Source organism: Euprymna scolopes, chromosome 33, assembly GCF_053919585.1.
Source record: "Euprymna scolopes isolate OS-2025 chromosome 33, ASM5391958v1, whole genome shotgun sequence".
NCBI classification, from domain to species: Eukaryota; Metazoa; Mollusca; class Cephalopoda; order Sepiida; family Sepiolidae; genus Euprymna; species Euprymna scolopes.
The window spans coordinates 21,018,427-21,025,835 of record NC_136514.1 but is presented as its reverse complement, the minus strand read 5'-3'; the positions used below and the strand labels follow the sequence as shown (position 1 = coordinate 21,025,835).

At 35.0% G+C, this 7,409-nt stretch overlaps 1 pseudogene; it reads right to left on the bottom strand.

The window, feature by feature from the left end:
• Window positions 1–264: 264 nt before the first annotated feature.
• Window positions 265–430, bottom strand: LOC145258453 (U2 spliceosomal RNA; annotated as a pseudogene).
• Window positions 431–7,409: the final 6,979 nt, after the last annotated feature.

The following is a 7,409-nucleotide window of genomic DNA, read 5'->3' as shown; positions in this document are numbered from 1 at the left end:
TCTGAAGAACACGAGTTATAATAGTATTTATGGACTGAGACTAGCAATAATAGAGTACAGAATGTAGGATTGACATGAAATTCTTAAAGATAAAATACAATGACCGAAAAATAGGCTAAAATGACTTAAATAAATAAAAAGTAAATGACTTAGAATGACTTCAATGAACTTAATGATGAATTGAATGACCTTAAGAATGACTTGAATGCCTAAAACTAACTGGAATCCTTTAAAAACAACTTAAATGATCTGGAGAATGACTTGAATGGCTTTAAGACTGACTGGTTTTTAAGTGGGTGATCATTTTACATTAAATTAATACAAAGAAGTGATCCCCCACTTTATATCACAAAGTTATAAACATAAGTAGAGCATGTAGTAAGAACAGATACTACACTTTGATCTTGGCCAAAAGGCCAAGAGAAGCTGTATTTATTTGCTTCCCACCGAGCAAATTAGGCACAAGGCCGATTTTTAATGTGAGGAGTGAAGGGGAAATGGGGACCGACTCCCCGGGGAGTAGGGGAGCTGGATAGTGACAATTGGTATAAAGGGTTGCCCCTACATTGACCAATAACTTATATGTGGGGTCGCCCCCACATATGGTCTTTGCTTGCAGTATCTGCCGGAACAGATACTACACTTTTATATTGGCTAAAAGGCCAAGAAAAGCTGTATTTATTTGCTCCCCATCAGGACAAATTAGGCACAAGGCCGATTTTTAATGTGAGGAGTGAAGGGGAAAGAGGGTCCAACTCCCCGGGGAGTAGGGGAGTTGGATATTGACAATTGGTATGAAGGGTTTCCCCTACATTGACCAAGGTCATATGTGGGGTTGGTATTTATTTGCTCCCTCACCGAGCAAATTAGGCGCAAGGCCGATTTTAATGCGAGGAGTTAAGGGGAAATGGGGACCAACTCCCCGAGGAGTAGGAGAGCTGGATAGTGACAATTGGTACGAAGAGTTGCCCCTACATTGACCAAGGTCTTATATGTGTGGTTTCCACAACATATGGTCTTTGCTTGCAGTATCTGCCGGAACACATACTACACTTTTATCCTGGCCAAAAGGCCAGGGAAGCTTAAAAAGCTAAGAACAGCATGTATTAACCACAGACCTTTGATCTTAACCAAAAAGGCCAAGCACAAAAGTGTTACGGTCAGACCGACAGACCGACCGACCGACAAACCGACCGACCGACGGAGTGACTTATAGAGTCGCTTGCACGCGACTAAAAAGACAACTGCAAGATAACTTAATATGAACTATATATGCTTATTATTTGTTTTTATTAATTACTAGCCTGGTCGAAGGGTCGAACTCGAAAACGATACCGATTTCGTGAAAATCCGTCGCCTCTGTCAAAAGTTTTAGGCAGACATACATACATGCGTGCATGCATGCATGCATGCATGCATACATACATACATACATTTAAACGGACAAATGAATTTTATATTATAAATAGCTTGCAAGATCTTAGTAAGTAAAGATATTAATTTATAATTAAAGCGCAGATAGAAACAATACAATAAAAAAATCCAGCAAATATGTCGTTATTTATTACGTAGGAATTACATCGTAGTGAACCGCAGAATAATACAATTAATTTTGGTAAAATATTATAACCATAATTTAATATCAACCATAAATGTCAGTTAACTATTACACAGTAACTTAATTACTATTTGCGGCCTAATGCAATTGACTTCGTATGAGTTACGGCTACTGGGAAAAATAAAACCCACCCAAACCGAAAAAGAATTATAAGAACATAACACCATGCTAGTTCCAGACATCCCGTTAGCAAATTGATAATCGAAAATTTCAATAATGGCATTTATTTTCTTTATATTGTCATCCAATTCAGCAATGTTTTGCTACTCAACTGCATTGTTATAGTCTTAAAACAAGTCTGTCTCTGTCTCTGTCTCTCTCTCACACACACACACTCTCTCTCTCTCTATCTCGCTCTATCTCTCTCTCTCTCTCTCTCTCTCTATATATATATATATATATATATATATATATATATATATATATATATATATATACGTGGATCGTTCCAAATAAGTTCAGTCATCATAAGAATGTAGTTTATAATCTCCCCTGACTCATTCAGGCAGAATAAAAAATGAGGCATTCCTTATAGAACGCACCTCGTATATGAATAATACACACACACATACACACACACACATATATATATATATATAATTACATATATATATATATATATATATATAATTACATATATATATATATATATATATATATCCCTAATCCTGTCTGTTTGTTTGTTTGTTTGTTTGTTTGTTCACAATTTGTTTAATATATACAAAACTTCCTGCTGAAAACGGTTATCTATATACATTTTATTTACTATAAGATTTTCTATATAAATAAATATTATCACGATCAATATATATACACTATATTGAAGGAAATGTATATAAGAAAACTAATCTAATTTGCATATTATATTATATATATGCCCTGTATTTAAGAATTCAGGTGATAAGTCATCTCCCTCTCAGTACAGACATATAAGTCTCCTGTGTGTTATGAGTAAGTTCTGGAATCCATATTAAATAGAGAAATAGTCAACCACCTCAGCAGGAATAACCTTCTTAGTTACACACGATATGGTTTCCGCTCTGCAAGATCTACCGCAGATGTACTGACGGTTATATCCCACAGGATTAGTGAATCTCTTGACAAAGGCTTCCTTTCTAAGGCAATTGCTCTTGACATATCAAAGGCCTTCGACAAGGTATGGCATAAGGGTCTACTTCACAAGATTTCCAGCTACGGTATAACTGGAAATGTTTTCTCAATCATTAAATCATTTCTCTTCGATAGGCTCATAAGAGTAGTGGTAGATGGACAAAAATCGGAGGCCTGCAATATAAATGCTGGAGTCCCTCAGGAGTCAATCCTGGGCCCAACTCTCTTCCTGATCTACATCAATGACCTCCCAAAACACATACTTAAATCATTCGTTGACATCTATGCTGATGACAGGACCATCTACGGCAACACATCAAAGGCTGTAAATGACAAAGTTCTCTCTGATTCTCTCTCCTCTGATCTCGAGCGCTTGGTTCAGTGGGGGAAGATGTGGCTGGTTACCTTTAATGCATCCAAAACCAAACTCCTATCCTTACATCATCAACGCTCTGATACCCAGCTGGCATCAATTGGGATGGATGGCTCTCGTCTGGGTGAGGCCCCGTGTTTTGACAAGCTTCTGGGTTTGACCTTTACTCCTGATCTGAAATGGAACACGTACATCAAGTCTGTTTCCAAGGTCGCTGGAAAGATGGTGGGATTCTTCTACCGCTCCAGAAGATATCTCACTACTGATGCAATTCTCTATCTATATAAAAGCCAAGTACGTCCAAGGATGGAATACTGTTGCCATATCTGGGCAGGAGCTGCTAATAACAGCCTATCCTGCCTTGACAGAGTACAAAATAGACTTCGTGGTTTAGTGCGGGATGCCCTTTTCTCTACCCTGCAACCTCTCTCTCACAGAAAGACGTTGCGAGCCTATCCTTGTTTTATCGTTATTTCCATGGCAGGTGCTCGTCTGAACTCCAATCTCTGGTCTCCCCTCGCCAATCTTTCACGAAAAACACCCGTCTAGCTGAATCCACTGTCAAAAGTTTCCCCCACTCTTTATCTGTGCCTAAATCAAAACGCGGATTCCATGAACAAAGCTTCTTTCTTAGAACTGCACGCCTGTGGAACTCTGTTCCATATGCCTGCTTCCCACCGGACTACAACTTGGATGTGTTCAAGTCCAACGTTAACAAATTCCTAATGAACCGCCCCCTTAAGTAAACACTTCATCAAATCTCCACACTAACGTAATGTACTTGCAATAACCCTTATCCCTGAGTGGCTTCCGACATGTGATAAGTGGTGATCACTGTGTAAAAAAAAAGAAAATCTTTTTAAATAATTCGCTCAATTAAAATGACTGATTATAGTAATGTAATTGATGTAATTGTTCTATTTAAGAGTCTTATTTGAAGTTAATATATTTAAATTATTTTAATTCAAGGTATTTTGTACTATTTGCTAAACTGGCACATTTTAAGTAATTTTCACTGATATTTCACTTCCGGTTATGAACGGATATAGTTTTTAACCAAATCGAGAGATATGGTGATAAAATGATTTGTTTTAATTATTTATTTTGTATAAATGTAAAAGTTACAAATATTGATTAAAAAAAATAAAGAGTTAGGCTAAGGATGATTTTATTTTTCGATGAAATATTTTAAATCGTTAGCCCACTATTAAAGTCTCGGCTATAAATGTCGATTCATTGTAAGGTGTTAGCACGTTTACTAAAAGGTTAAAATTTATTTCCTACAGACGATTTTAAAATCATTTTCAACTATTCACTTGACTGTCTGAATTTTATTATCGTTTCCATAATACTTTGAAAAAGAAACAAGGTAAAGTAATGCTTTTTATATCAGATATATTCCTACGCGTTTTTTTTTTTTTTTTTCACTTTTTTTCTTCGATTTTCTTTTGAGAAAGATCTTATGTTTTCCTGTCTGGGTAATTGATTTAGTTGATAATATATATTTGTGTGGGGGAGTTTCGACGTAATTATGTTTTTTTTTCGGGGGGAGGGGAGTGTCGCTTTATGTCTCAGCATCACTCAAAGAAAAATAATTGCAGAAGTACAAAAATGCGGGTGTTTTTATCTGTTTAGTACTTCTGCAGTTTACGAACCGTGCTATTTTTTAAATATGATTTACAAGTGTAATTCAATTTGCCGTATATTTTGTTTATTAAATTTTTATGTGAAAGTCCTTCCTTTATTAAAAATGGGGTACTTTTTATATACACAACCAAGCATAGTTTATCCGCAAACATCCTAATTTACATTTTTGAGAGCAACACAAACTGAAAACGGACCTGTACAGTTTTTTTCTACGTAATGTTGAACTTTCGTTTACATTTTTACCAGTGGTACAAGAAATGTCGTTTACCCAGAAGTTTTGGTTTCGAACCTGTAATTACATAAATATTAAAAGAATGCCAATTAGTATTGTGTAATACAAATATATTCGTAGCAAAGCTCGGGTAGTATATATATATATATATATATATATATATATATATATATATATATATATATATATATATATAAACTATTCAAGACAACAGTGAGCTTCTGTATAATTAAATTTTTCTAACTTTTTGCGATTTTCTGATTATCTTTTTTGTGTGAACATCAAAATGGTTATATATGTTTCATATATATTATGAATGTTTTCGCCGCATTTTGCGGTCATCTTCATGTAGAAGTCTAACAATTTTCTTGGAAGATTGGTGACGACCAAGGTTAGTAGTAGTAGTAGCAGTTGTAATTATTCATAATCTACTTGGCGCCCGAGCTTTTGGAGGTCATTTACTAACCCAAAATTTGGGGGTCAGTAACTGGGTCGTATAGAAGGAAAGCGGGCGGGGTAGTTTAGAATGTTTTCACTTGGTTGACATGCGATATGGTTTACTCCAGGTTTTGTGGAATTTATGTAGATGGCGTCAAGTATTTTCAGCTTAAAAAGAATTTGTTTCGTGATCAATTATATATATATATATATATATATATATATATATATGAGTGTGTGTGTGCGTGTGTGTGTGTGTGTGTGATCATATTCACTAATATATCTATTTATTATACTGGTCTTTAAAAATTCTTTAATTGTAACAATTTAATAACATCCAAAGTCGTATTTTTGAAAATTTAACTCATACACTAAGAAAGAGAGAGAGAAATAAAAATATGGTTTACTGTATTGCTTCATCATTTTAATTACATCCTCTCGTTTTGCTTTATCTCATAATACAACATTTTTTTTAGCTTCACCGCCATTTTTATTCGCCAAACCCGCCTGGCGTGCGTTACAAAAGTTAATATAATGGGAAAGTACGAATCCCTTACAGCAGTTAAAATATAGCTCGCAAATAAATGATTTCAACATCAACTTCCTGATTTAAAATTCGTCAGTTGATATCACAGCAGTTATGAGATGGTTCCGTCGATTTCAGAGTGGCGACAAAGGTTCGTGTGAGAAACCGCACTCCAGGCGTTTACGACCAAAGCATGAAAATAATAAGTCTCTTCAGATTTCCAGTAATCTTTCCTCATTTACGTAGTTTTTGGAAATCAACAGACTTCGCAATCACGCAGAAGACATTTTCTTCGATCTATTCCCGTTCTCGCGGCGAAAGAGGTTGCCAGTTTTTCATTGAAATGTCCTTCACTCTACTTCAATGATGAGTATAGTAATCTGAATTATCAAAATAATACAAAAATAAATATACAATATTAAAAATACAATAATAAATACAGTAGTAGTAGTAGTAGTAATAATAATAATAATAATAATAATAATAATAATAATAATAATACAATAATAAACTGTAGGGAAAATTGTAACTTACTTGGCTAGCATGTGTACGTGCTTCAAAAAGTTCGTGGTGTAACAAAAATAAAAATGGAAGGAAAGAAAGGCTAAAATAGCGGCCCCAATTGGTTTTATGGTTGTCGGTCACGTGAGCGACGCATGCTCTCACGATTTCTATGCGAATCAAACAGGTGAATACAAACGGAGATGGTACGAACAACGGGATGGGTTGAAAGAACGCGTGCTACGTACGTGATCGTGTGCAAGTCAATTTGAAAGAATGTCGAGTTTTTAAGTTGAAAGTTTTGAAAACAGGTTTTCAAGTTGTGCAGTTAGAAGTGTTGGCAACAGAGTGTCGAGTTTTAGAATTGGAAGTTTTGACAACTGAGTGTCAAGTTTTGAAATTGGAAGTTTATACTATAGAGTGTCGAGTTTTGAAATTGGAAGTTTATACTATAGAGTGTCGAGTTTTGAAGTTGGAATTTTGATAACAAAGTGTTAACTTTTGGAGTTGGGAGTTTGGACAAGAGAGTGTCTCATTTACCCGAAAAATTGTAAGTTTAACACTAGATACCCACAATAATAAGCATGCAATAGTTAAACAGCTCTTGGACAAGATTCAATCAAATAATGTCCGAAAGGCCTTTTAATATTATCCAATATTTTATTGTGATCATTTACTTCTCAATTATCCTTTCCTTTTTCCAAAATTCTTTTTTCGAAACTGACGGCAGGTTCCTTTAGGTAGTTATTGCTTTTGTTCCTAATTATATTTGGTCATTATTCGGTTATTCCTTTTGTCTGTTGTTCTGTTTGGCCATTATTTGATTATTCTTTCTGTTATTCCGTTTGGCCATTATTCAATTATACTTTTCGTCTATTATTCCGTTTGGCCATTATTCGGTTATTCCTTTCGTCTGTTATTCCGTTTGGCCATTATTCGGTTATTCCTTTCGTCTGTTATTCTG